The sequence below is a fragment of the Nilaparvata lugens genome, chromosome 1, assembly GCF_014356525.2.
Source record: "Nilaparvata lugens isolate BPH chromosome 1, ASM1435652v1, whole genome shotgun sequence".
Taxonomy (NCBI): Eukaryota; Metazoa; Arthropoda; class Insecta; order Hemiptera; family Delphacidae; genus Nilaparvata; species Nilaparvata lugens.
In genome coordinates, this window is record NC_052504.1 from 29,411,401 (window position 1) to 29,425,365 (window position 13,965).

General features: G+C 32.0%; 1 long non-coding RNA gene across 1 annotated transcript; it reads right to left on the reverse strand.

The window, feature by feature from the left end:
• Positions 1-1,776: 1,776 nt before the first annotated feature.
• Positions 1,777-3,502, reverse strand: LOC111047388. Its single transcript, XR_005570943.1, has 2 exons — positions 3,082-3,502; positions 1,777-2,075 (listed from the first exon to the last, which is right to left on the reverse strand). It is a non-coding gene; the product is annotated as an uncharacterized LOC111047388 (long non-coding RNA).
• Between the last annotated feature and the right edge of the window lie 10,463 nt (positions 3,503-13,965).

Here is a 13,965-nt window from a genome sequence, read left to right on the forward strand (position 1 = left end):
GATATCCCTTGGAGCTATATCTGACCATTCTTCAGCTGACAGGGTTATGTCAAAGTTTCTGCATCACCATCACCTCCATTTACATCATCTGCAAGAGATATGACTTTGATATTTATTACTTTCAATGAGCAATGACTCAAGTAGGGATGAGCATCGAAAGGAAAACATTGATGTTTACCATCGATGTCAACATCGACCAAGACCATCGATGTGTTAAAAACATCGATAATCGATATTTTGATCTTCATACAACATACAAGCGGTGAGCACTTTTTACTATACCACGACGGTCGAACATAACCTAACTCAATTTTTTTATAATATATGTTCCCAACTTAACCTAAGCCATTCCTAACAAACCCGTCCCAGGCCTAACGTGTCCCCAACTCACTTTAGGCATGTTAGGATTGTATTAGGAATGGTTGAGGTTAGGTTAATAAGTTTCAAGTTTCTGAAAAGGTTATTTTTGACCGTCAAGGTATAGGAAAAAGTCCTCCCTCCATACGAGCTACAACATTGAGGACTTATGATTAATTAATGAAATCAGGGCCGGATCTACAATAATTATTGTGAATCCGCCCCTGGTTGTCATGGGGTGCAAGTTTCTCTTTTGGCCCCCCTTAATAGGTTGACGAGAATGCCAATCACGATCATCAATCACTCTGCTGGAGTGACGTTCGGTTGCGACAGTCTGTACGCACCTCAAGCTACCCACACACTAGACATGATCCTCTTATAACCTAGCAAGCCATCATATATATGTGGGTGGGTAACTTCTATATGAGCTGTTAAATTGAATATTGTAGGTTATTCTATAGAATTTGATCATGTACAAAGTGCAACAGCTTTACAAGTGTAGACGAATTACTACAAAAAAACTACCAACATAATTATTATAAAAAATATTTAAAGATCCTTTTTTGAAAAGCCTCTTAACTCTTCATACACAATTATCTTTAAATTCGTTTGTACACAATCAAATTTTTTTATCGAATTCAATAAAATAAATAGCTTTAAACTGATTCAAATCCCCTCTATGCCTATCAAATAGTTTCAAATCCTCTTTGATAAGACTTTTAAAGTGTTCAAGTGAAGCAATTTGATGGACTTTGAAGCATGATTTGACCATTTAATCCCTTTGCCCCCTTCAGGGCTCATCCCAATGCTGCATTACATAAATATTTTTATGAATTATAACTACAAAAACTTTTTTAACAGAGTGTGAAATCTACTCAAATTTTATACAATATTTTACAAGAGTTTTAAAGACTTTAAAAGTATTGTCAAATTGCTTCTAATTTCCAATTCCTTCAAATCCTATTTTTAGCTACTCTTTAGACTTACCTTAAAAAAGGAATGAACAATTTCAAAAGATGAAAACTTGAGTCCCTTTCAAAAAATTTAGCAGTTCTGTAATAAAGGAGAAAGGTAGACACACACGAGATGTGAATAGCAGGGCTGATATGTAAAAAATCTATGTCTAGTGTGTCCGCCATTTCCTGTATTACATGACTTCTAAATTATGAAACAGGCCCCTTGTATTTTTTTTTAAATAAGTCACATCAATATCAAGTTGTTCAAACTTGACAGTGAAACGTTTTTATTAGCAACACATTGAACATTTTTAAATGCATTAATTATGTTATTGCTTGCCATCATTTGGCGCCATTTATTGCCCTGAGGCTTAGAATGGGTCATAATATTCTAATTTCAAACGTTTTAAAGTAGGTTGGGTCTTGGCTTGGGTGAATTTACTTAAATAAAACTGAAGTCAAATGAAAAACTCAAAATTTTAATTAATGAAAGAAAAATCTTGAAATTGTATTACAATGCTCATGACCAAAGCGAGTCATCAATGGATTGGAGAAAAACAATTTTGGAAATAAGTTTGCCTCCTAGTCTGTTTCGTTCCTTTGTCACAGTTTGTCCCACTTTTGAAAACAACTGCTCTGATGGAATGGAGGTTGCCATTACAATGAGATGAATTCTTGCCATCTTTGACAGGAGTGGATAAGTGGTTGCCATTTCTTTCCAAAATAGTAGAGGAATTTGCTGTATTTTTTCAGCCGGGGCACCTAAAAATCATTACAACTATATTAGCTTTACTCATCAAAATGCTTTTGAATATTTTTAAAACAAACATGATTCAATAGGGTTTATTTATGTTAGTCAAAATTTTGCTGAGGATGATGCCCTCATAAGCTCTAGGCTTGTACGTGGGTAATGGTAAGGATGATGATGAGAGATGAAAAAACCTACAGCTTTAGGTGGGTTCCGAGTTACCAGGAAGCAATTTTGAATCTCATAAAAATTGTATTTAGAGGAGCTGGTCCTTCAAGCAATCACCGTTACAATGGGAGTGGTAGCTGGTAGGTGCCATCTCTTATCTTATCTTACCAATAAGACCCACCTGCTACCACTCACCACTGGGACAACTGCTTCATGAAATTATTCATCACTATTAAAGTTTAAGCCAGCTCACACACCGGAGCAATAAGCAATAGGCAACATGTAATAAGCAGTATTATCACCAATGTGTCTTTATATTCAATTTAAACTGAACTCGCTGGCCGACGTAATTAGGTAGGTAAGTTGTCACCGAACTGTTTGGAAACCTGTAATTGCATATGAAAAAAATGTAAATATGTTTCCAAATATTGCATTTTGCCTATTGCTTATAATTGCTCCAGTGTACAAGCTGCCTTAGTGTTCTAGTTTATTTTGAAATTTATGCAACTTGTGATGGTTTCAATTTCAATAAGAAAATCTATAATATGCACTACTTTCAATAGCAACATTATTCTTCATCTTCTATTGACAAGCAAAAGTAAAAATTACTTTTATTTAAAGTTTTATTTATTCTTGATAAAGCTGTTGTTTTTGTTGTATGCATTTTTCTTATGAACGCACATGAAACCAATTTTACTATATTATGTAATAATTATGTGGTAATCAACTTTATTTATTGGCCTACCATACTCTACTACTAATAAAGTAATTTTTATTTGAACTAAACAATGGAGTTGAATTCTTTAGATTTCCTGAAAAAGAGAACAAAAAATTATATACTTCTTTTCTTACCTAAATACAAAGAAAGTTCTGGATGCAATTTTCTGGGCTCTGAAACTGATTGATTCTGAGACTCCTCTTGCTTCTTCCATTTTTTTTTTTTTTTTTTTTTGGAACTGTTTTGTTGTGATCGCTGAACAAGCTTCTCTTCTTTTGGTTTTCGGTCTTGTCAGGTTCTGAGTCGGAGGATGAATCGGTGGTTAACTTATTTGCAGCTAACTCTCCATCCATTCTATTGATTGAGTTGTTAATAAATGTGACATGTTTGCTATAGGCCACTGGATTTTCGAAATACATTTTCTTAAAATGAGGGTCCAGTATAGTCGCAACTGCTAAAAGGTGCACATGTTCAATGTTAATGAATCTTTTGTTAAACTGCCCTAATACTGATTTTAAGCATGATATGCCAACTTCTGTGACAGGGTTAAGGCTGTTCAATTTTCCTTTAGTAATGTTTGCAATTGGAATTGCTAAACTTCCAGTCACATAGTGCTGGCCACTTATTTCTGTTATAGCTGCTTCTAGAGGCTCTAGAATGTCTTTGATTTCTTTCACAATTTCAATTTCTGCAGCATTTAGAATAGGTGGTGCAGTAGAATGTAGGTTCACAATTTCATTGATAATTGGCCATAGTTCTAGAAACCTTTCAAGCATATAGAACACTGAATTCCATCTTGTTTCCACGGACTGAATGAGCTTCTTTTCAGTTTTTTCCTAAGCTCGTCGCTTGCAACCACACTATGTTTAAACCATGAGACTATAGATTTAATTTTGGAAATCAAACTAGTAGCCTCTTGACAATTACCTAATCCTTTTTCCATAACTAGATTGAGGGTGTGAGCAAAACATGGAATGTGCTTGTTTCTCCCAAAACCTATGTCAATAGCAAGAGTCAAATTAGCCACATTATCTGTAACAATAGCAATAATGTTTTCCTCAGATATATTCCATTCTGTACAAATTGATTTCAATTCCTTGGCAATATTTTCACCTGTATCCCAATCAGCAAAATCAACTTGAATCGAAATCAAAACAAGCTCGTTTTGTCAAACGTGAGGGCTTGATTCAAGATTTCATTCGCATGCGTTTTGCTCGAAATGAGTTGAATTCAAGAGTCCGTTTATACATCGTTCAAGCCAGTTTCGAGCTCGAAATGCAGGCTCTAATCAGGCTGGTGCTGCGAGCTAAAATCAAGATCGCGTTGCGAGCTCGATTCAGGCCCGAGATGCACGGTCGAATCAGGAATGAGATGCAGTCTTGACTCAGGCTTGAAACGCATGCTGGATGCAATCCCCCCATTCAAGGCCACCTGGCACACCTTTCACGAAATTCAAGCTCGATTCTATTGTGATTCTAGATCAATTAGAGTCGGATTCAAGCTGGATGTTTAGAGTGAATCAATCCTGATTCAAGGCCAGTGCAATCCAATATCAATGCTTAATCATAATTCAAATTTCATCCAGAATTTGAAATAAATCTGTAATTCTTATTATTCATGATTCAATTATTCTTCCAAACTAATGCTCCAATCTTTCTATTGCCTTAATACTCAATTTCTATACTCAGTGGACATCCATACATTCTATATAATTATAGATGAAATCTATATATAATATATAGATTTTATTAATATATAGATTATATAATATATATATATTATATATATATATATATATATATATATATATATATATATATAGACTATATAATATATATATATATTATATAGATTTCATCTATATATAGAATGTATGGATGTCCACTGAGTATAGAAATAGAGTATTAAGGCAATAGTAAGATTGGAGCATTAGTTTGGAAGAATAATTGAATCATGAATAATAAGAATTACAGATTTATTTCAAATTCTGGATGAAATTTGAATTATGATTAAGCATTTATATTGGATTGCACTGAATCAGATTATTAATATATATTTTATATTTTTAATATTATTCAAATTGAAATATTCTTTAAAATTCTCCTGTGAATGGCAAATTACTTATTCATTCTCTCCTGTCAGGGCAGTCTATAAACTGTCTCTGTAGCTGTATTGAGTCGAGATCGACCTCTGCTAACCAATAACAGCTTGCAGACTGTCCTGAGAGGGAGCAGTGCATGAGTCACTCGCCATTCGATGAATTAATTAAATCAAATCTGCTCTAGTTCAACAGCCCTCTATGCTTGCAACACCTCAAATGGAGTACAGTTCATATACATCTGAGTAACACATCAATTATTACTTTGAATATCTATTAAAATATTAAATATTATATATTAATATCTATATTAGTTTATTTTCTTTAAAGCTTAACTTCAGAGTATTTACTATATGAGCGAAAAATGTAAATAAGAAAGCATTATTTTCAATAAAATGCAATGATTTTTATTAAATATTACAAAAATTGAACTTTCAATTTATAACTAATTATATATTTTTACTTTGAACTGCTATCGTCCTCGATTTGAGCTTCATGAGGCGTAGTCTCTCTACTCTTGGTCCTGTAAAATATGAAATGTACAGTTTAGTGGGATAACTTAATAGGTTATTATGAGTAAAATATAAAATTTCTCGGTAATCAATTCTCAGAATGCTGATTATGTAGCTTAAAAACTTTTATAAGTTGGAGACTGATATACATACTGTAACTTTCAGGATAAGTTATTGGTCAAATACTCTACCTTTTGACATACATAAATGGATTTCAACCCCTCATAAGTGGTTGACTTAGACCTTCATAAGGACATCTCATTTACATTTATGACAGTTTGGCACACTGTCAAACGAGATAATAAAGGGGAACATTTCGGGAGCATCTTTTGAAATGAAATGTAAAAATCTGGTGTGGCGCACTCACACAACTTTCCTTGCCGTTATGAAAATTGATCACCTGACGCTAATGTTCCCGCGCATCTCAAGTCTACTATTCAGTGATTTGAGCCAGCTGGTGACAGGGTAATAACGCTGGAGACACACATGAGGTCTGCTATCTCTTCAAAGTGAATGATTTAATAGAATCAACAATAATTTGCAATTGAATAATCACATTTTCTCGTATTTAAAGCTTATTCTATCAATAACTGATCCTGAAAGTTACAGAATTATATCTACAACAGTCTCCAAATTATTGAAGGGTTCCCATACATATGACTCACTCTGTATATGTGCATATGTATCGTTGAATTTCAAAGGTTGTTGAAAAACTGTGTTTGAAGGAGGTTCCGTCTTTGGGTAGCAGTGATTGGACATTGGTTGCAAAAAGGCAAACATGTAGAAGAAATTTGAAAAGAGTATTGGGAGCAAGCGGTGAAGTGTACGAAACGATGAGTTCTTCTTTGATTCAAGTAACTGATTTGCAATTTCTCCACATGTATTGGGACTACTAATTTATGATTATTCCATACTTTCATAAAAGAAAGCCTTTTTGACATGATTGTTTTATTCACAAATAAGTTTATTGAATGAACTATTTTCATTTCACATCATATTGGACACTTAAATTTTCTATCTGTAAGTCAAATATTTTCTTGGATTTTTATTTTTATACTTTGAAAACATGATCAATAATAATAATTTACTAATGATGAATTTTATGATGAATATGTATGTCATTGGCCTTTGATGATACTGCTATTTCCTTATAATTGGAAAAAACTCAAGAATAGTATAATAGTAGGTTGCCTTGATCACATAAGACGCGTGGAGACCGCAGCCTGCTATGGTGTGACGTCATGCTGCGACCTCTCGCCCTGGCTTAACATGCATTCAAATGTAAAAATGCCAACTTTGAGCCCTCATAGCAAATCAACCATCAACTTTACATAGAAGTGATTGACATCAAAATGTTCAGCATTTTATCCCCTTTGAAACAATATCAAACTAATTTTCAGTAAAAATCCTATAAATGTTACCGGCGAGTCTAAAACAAATCGTTTGAACACACAATTTGATTTGATAATACCATTTCAAATACGTTTTTGTACTTTCTATTAGTTTTTTCTGCATCGTTTTAGTTCTTTCTCTTAAACAGATTCTATTCTCGTTTAGAAATTTTATCCTTATGAAGTCTGTGGAAAGAACTAACAGCTTCTTTAGGAATTTCAGGATATTAACGTTATTTTATCAACAACTCCTGAAACATAGCAATGCGAACCCATCAACGGTTGCCTAGCTTTATCACAAAAATAAACAGTCTAGATAAGCCCTAAGAATATATGAACATCATTTAAACATTATAAAGATTTTTATTTATCCCAATTATGATAAAAAAATAGATAATCATGACTTTTAATGACTTTAATGCTGTTATTTTATCAAAAAATAAAGCGCATTACACTACTGTACTGTAAAGTAGTTGAATAATTTCATGAATAATTAATGTTATATTATTTGTGAATAATATATGGTATTTCCTTTGTAAATTTGTGTCCCATGAAAATAATCAATAAAATATACTAATAATCGTCAATAATAACAATAATACTGCACTGAGCAGAAACAAAAACACAATACAAGAGCAACGTGTTGGCACTACGCTTTCCAGTAGACAACTGAAATAATTATTAGTAACCAGACAGTTCAACGTTCTAAAAATAAATTGTAACCATGGTGAACAGTTCCATGATTTCGCTAAATTGGTTCTAGGTATATGTCAATTAATAAAGTCTTAAACAAATATCATTAATACAAATGCTTGCAACTAGCATTCCGGGCGACGATACAACTATCAATTTTCACAAACAATTGTCAAATAATAAACAATCATTTTTAAATATTATTGGACGACCAGCATAAAATTAAATAAGTTCGCTTCATTTTGTCATATTATTGTTTAAAATAAGTCCAAAACAAATAAGTTACCAGCCTTTTCACAAATATGAATAGGTTTTACCGATTGAATATAGTGATAGATTCAAGGACTTTCTACACTTTTCGAAATGAATTAATGTTTTCAAAATACACATTGATGTGGAGCTTGTTTCTTTCTGAATTGAATAGCATATTCATATTTTTTATCAATACAGCGGTTTTTATGTGAGGAAGTGATATTTGACGCGGTGTTTTGTATGTAATTCTTATGGGAAGCCGGCGTTTGCCACGTAGGCTCATGCCATCTCATCCGCGTATGTAAACGCGATTGAGGCAACCTGCTATACACTATCCTTGGTTTACACTCACCATTCTATATAAAGACCGAGTGGCACATATATGTGTCACGAGTGAAAAACCCCTGAAATTTTAGAAACTTGAGGAATTTAACGATCTTCCAGAGTAATTCAAATTACTGTTAAGGAAATATTCATTTCAACAGGTGATATGATTTGGAATGTGTGGAGTATTCTGTATTAATTGAACCTGGTATATATGAAGTAAACCTAATTTTTTATTGGGAGGAGTTGATTAGTCATGTCGCACATATATGTGCCACCCAGGAGCGAATGTGCTATTCCTTTATAGTCGAATATATGACATTTTTGGTTATATAAATATGGATGTTACTTATTTTTATTGTATGTTAATTTTTATATGTTAGCAAGGTTAGCGTTTTAGGCAATATTTACACTGCACTGTAGTAGATAGCCGTATTTGTTTTTCAAACCATACCTGTAGGTATGTGAATAAAAACAGAAATTCAAGTACCCATTTTAAAATTGGCATATTTCTTTTTAGAAATAAAAATATTAGAATAATATTATTTTTATTTTTCTTTGATTTCTATTCTCAAGTATTATTCAAAAGTAGCCCTAAAGAAAAAAGACTATAGGTATGTTTTATCCCAGTAATGCGTTCACACTAACTCACTTAAAGTTGCAACCATATTAGTCCAGTCAATATAGACATGAAAAAGAGGGCCTGCTAGTAATTTATATTTTATTTCTGATTTTTATACCTATATTTTTTTAAACATCAATGAAAATTAAACTTGAACTTTCAGCAGTAAAATTATAAAAACATTTTGGGACATATTATTCATTATCAAAATTTGAGAATAAAATAGTTTTGGGCAAAGCCTGCTATTCTTTCCAAATTATATTTTTATGATTTGTGATTGTATCCACAAAAGGATAAATAAATTCAGAACCAACCAATATTTGCATGATAAATAATTGTCCCTAATAAATATACCGTAACTAATAATTAGTAGGTGGTGTTATGAATAGTTCTATTATTGTAACATTTTACGATAGCTTCTTTTATATCATAACCATCCATGATATTGAATCAATCTATTATAATATTACTGAATCATATAATCACTAGCTTAAAATGTATTGAATCATGAAATTAAAACCACTAACTTGATAGTTTTTTACAAGTTTGAAGTTAACCAACAATGGTAACAGTTTAATCAACTATTAGACCCGGTTGCACAAAAGCCAGTTAAATTTTAACCGTGATTAACTTCACGAGAACCAATCAGAGAATGCGTTTTTGATAAAACGGCTTCTCTGATTGGCTCTCGCGGAATTAATCACAGTTAAAATTTAACCGGCTTTTGTGCAACCGGGCCTCAGTGTTTGAAAATGATAAACATTCAACTTATACACACTAAAAATTGCAATTACTGTTATATTAGGGTTATTAATAGGGCTTGACATAAAATCTTAAAACTGCTCCAGTAATTCTTGAATATAGGCTATTGTAGGTAGCCTAAGTTTGTTTGTTAAGGTTACAAGTAAGTTTGTTTATGTATGTTGAAAAATTTGATTATTGGAGGAGACAGAGTGCAACTTACTGAAAATGGCTTTCATCAAATGTAGAGAGGAGAAGAACTTTTTTCAAATCTAATCCTTGGCATCATATTCATCTGTCATGGTGGATTTTAGTATAATATGTATCTGCAGTTCTATTCCCACCTTCGTCTGAAATCAAATGGAACATGTATGAAAGCAATTATCTAATTGAAAGAAATTTTGGCTAAAGTGCACGTCCAGTGCCAACATACCTGTCATCAAATTTTTGGTTGGGATCGATTTAGTAGGCCTATGATATTTTGAGCACAAAATCAAAAAATTAAACGGCGGTCACTATTTTCAAAATAAACTAAGTTCAAAGTAGCACAGCTTTACATGCATTTAACCTATATGCTATAAGTAGCAACCATAAGTAGCTAAGGTTAGGAAAAGCTTTAGGTTAATAAAGCTTAGGTTAGGAAAAGCTTTGGGTTAGGAAAACTCAGATTGGGAATATCATAATTTGATGATTTCAATAATAAAATGGCTGCTACTCATAGGTTAAATGCATGTAAAATTGTGCTACTTTGAACTTAGTTTATTTCAAAAACAATAGTGACCGTCGTTTAAATTTGTGCTCAAAATAGCATACTTAATAATCGATCCCAACCAAAAATTTGATGACAGGTATGTTGGCACTGGACGTGCATTTACACCGAAATTTTGAAGTAATAATTTAATATGGTTTTAATAAATTGATAGTATTAAAACAATAAACCAATACAAGGGAGTATTTAAGGACCTTACATAGTACTGAACTAATTATTAAATTGTAGCCTATCAATAAGAATGATTGCTGCTATTTACAGTTTATTTAGAGTATTTCTCAAGAGGTTGATTTGATACTAGTCATATTGAAATAAATAATGTTTTATCTAATCAAAATACTGTATTCAAAAAGTTACTTAGGTCAAATGTAACCATAGTCCCTAATATGCCTATAAATAACTAATATTATTAGAGGGTAGGCTAAGCCTATTCTGGTATTAGCTTTATTATTGTAACATTTTACAATAGCTTCTTATATCTTAAACATTCATAATAATTAAATCAATCTATTATGATACTACTGAATCATATAATCACTAGTTTAAAAATTATTACCTAAATCATAAAATCAAAACCACACTTGATAGTTGTTTTACAAGTTTAAGGTACGGTACCAACAATGTTAACAGTTGGTTAAATCAACTGTTTGGGTTTAAAAATGGAAAAAATTAACTTATACACACTAAACATTGCAATTAATGTTGTATCAGGGTTATTAATAGGGCCTAACATAATTATTTACCATAGTGCTTTTAAAAACAACATGTGCTTTACAAATTTATCTGGGGAATAACGCTTTGCCAAAACTAGGCTAAACAGCTTTGTTTAGTAGGTAACTTCTGTATGCTATTGAACTTATCAATAAATATCCTAGACATAAATGAATGATCTTACCTTAATTTAAGACCTTCAGCAATCAAAAATTATCATCAACTTGATGATGCGATAAAATAAAGGATAAACAAACAATGAACGAACTTCACCTTCAACTACTGAAAACTGAAGGAGACAGGAGCACAGGACATCTTTAATGGCTGTCGCTCAAGCGCAGTAGTGCACAAGCATGAATTACCCGGGAGTTTCAAAGTTATTGATATAGACAATCTTTATTGTTAACATTAAAACAGTCTATATTCTGGGACGGATTAATGATTTCTTTATGGGGGAAATCTATATTTGTGCTTCCACTGAAATAATGTTGGAATCAATAAAATAGTACCTAGTTTATTATTATTTGAATTTAAAACTTGAAAATTATTTCATAGGCTTGGTGTGTGACATGATTTTTAGCACAAACTGGAATCTAATTTGAAAAAATGATATAACTTTTTCAATTTTGGATGGAAACATTTGAAATTCTAGGACAATATTTATAACATGAACAGAATCGTTAATTAATTTTTTCAAAATTCTCCATCATCAATTACCAATTATTTAAAATTTTAAACGTTAGTAGCCCGTCAACGGCCCGTCTGACGGGATTTTTGCATTGAGAAGAAGTGCTGGAAATCTACTTCTGTAGCCGAATAAGTGATAAAAGACTGCTTTTTTGAACATTTTTAGGAAACTTAGAAATCGGTCAAATTTTTTCCAAGTCCTATCTGGATTAAAATTAGCGCAAAAGGTCTATTATATCATCAACAGTACGTTGTAGACGATTTTCGCAAGAGACAAAAAGTGTTTGAAATTCAATCCTGCATCCGAACTATTGATTAGAAATACAATTTTTCGACTTTTTTGGGAAACTTGAACATCTGGCAAATTTATTCCCTAAGTCCCTGTGGATTTAGCGCAAAAGGTCAATTATATCGTTAACAGTGCATTTTAGACGATTTTCTCAAAAGACAAAAAGTATTTGAATTGATTAACAAAAAGCTTAAAGTGAGACTTTTTGGAAAACTCAAAAAAATTTCAGTCTTAATTTGTGTAAAACATTTTCTTTATCTCGATAACGGTGAGTTGGAGACGATTTTTGAAGAAGATAGAAAGGGATTGGAATTCAATTCCACTTAGGAATTAGGCCTATTGGTCAGAAAGCCTAAATTGAGACATTTTTAGGGATTAAGTTACACAGGTGAGGGGGGAGGAGACACCTTCTGTAAAAAATGTTTGATTTTCACTTATAACATTTTCACTTAGTGTGTTGACTGGGTAGGTACTGTAGAAATTCCATACTGTACCAACCTTTCTAACGTTTATTTTAGTAAACATTTCTAAGTTGTTTTCATAACGTTTATCAGCAATATACATTCTAGATGTTTATTAAACGTTTATAGAGTGAACGTTCATTTTAGTAAAATTCCCTAACGTTTATTAAATGTTGTTTTCATAACGTTTATCGGATTTATACATTTCAAACATTTATCAATTTATTAAACGTTTTTTAAACTTTTTGTGCTGTGTGGGATGAACACTACAGGTTGATCTCCTCTCCCCTGTATTAGAGGAGATTTTGGAAGTGACAATGAGAAATAGACAATGTAAAGAAGACAATGTAAAATAGGCTACTCGAGGATTGTTCGACACTCACAATAGAAACAAAATTCAAGGGAATACGTAGCAAGCTATATTCAAGATCGATTCAAATCGGCTTTAACCAATACCTACTATTACTTCAGGCCCCACAACTGATCTCTAATAAACTATGACGTCATCACATGTAGATCATCGATGATCTACTGGCGGTAAGCAAGCGAAATAAGGGCGCTGATGCTTGTTATCACATCTGATATGTTAATCAACAAAATTGGAATTACAAATTCAATTTTCACGGTGTTCCATTTCAATGAATATGGTTTGTTTATCATTCTTCTAATATTTGTTTGTGAAAAGTAATAATGAATTTGGGGTTTTAAATCATTGGGATACTGCTGTGTACCTAATTGTTGCGGGAATTATAACAAGATTCCAAAAGTTTCCATACGGTTTTAAAGTTTAAAACGGTTTTTTTACTTTTTTGAAAGATGATACTTTGAAATGAAAATGGATACGAGCGATAAGAAGAAAGAGCTTCAATTCTACAAAACAACGGTTTACATGAAGTGTAGAAGAACAGTGTAAATAAAGTGTGAGTGGAAAATTTAATTAAAGTGTGAAAGAACAGTGTAAATAAAATGTGAAATAACAGTGTAATTAGAGTGTGGAAGAACAGTGTGAATAAAGTGTGTGGAAGAGCTTTTGAATTAATAAATTAAAAAGTAAATGCAACGTGTTGGAACTGCCCATAAAATCATAATATTAAAGGTTTTACCTAACTGAAAAACATCTCCTGATGGGTTTTTTTGTACTACAGATCAATTGTGATCAAGTTTGTGGGAGCCTCTTTCCTAAAAAAGAGTTAGGAAATTTGGTTTATCTTTGATTTACCTCTCCTTTGACTCTGATACAGGCTATTATTAAGTATTTTTGGTTGAGATGAATTTATCAATAGCTCTATCACTGAATTGAGTAGGACTATGTCTATCAATCTGAAAATATGGATAAATTATTGAATTTGTGGAATAAAGTGTTTTTATTTCAATAAAATTACAAGTGTATTTAATTTAAAATTTAGATAGTATTCCATCCAATAAATCGATACAGTAACAAAAGTTACATTGATAAGCTAGTAGAAAC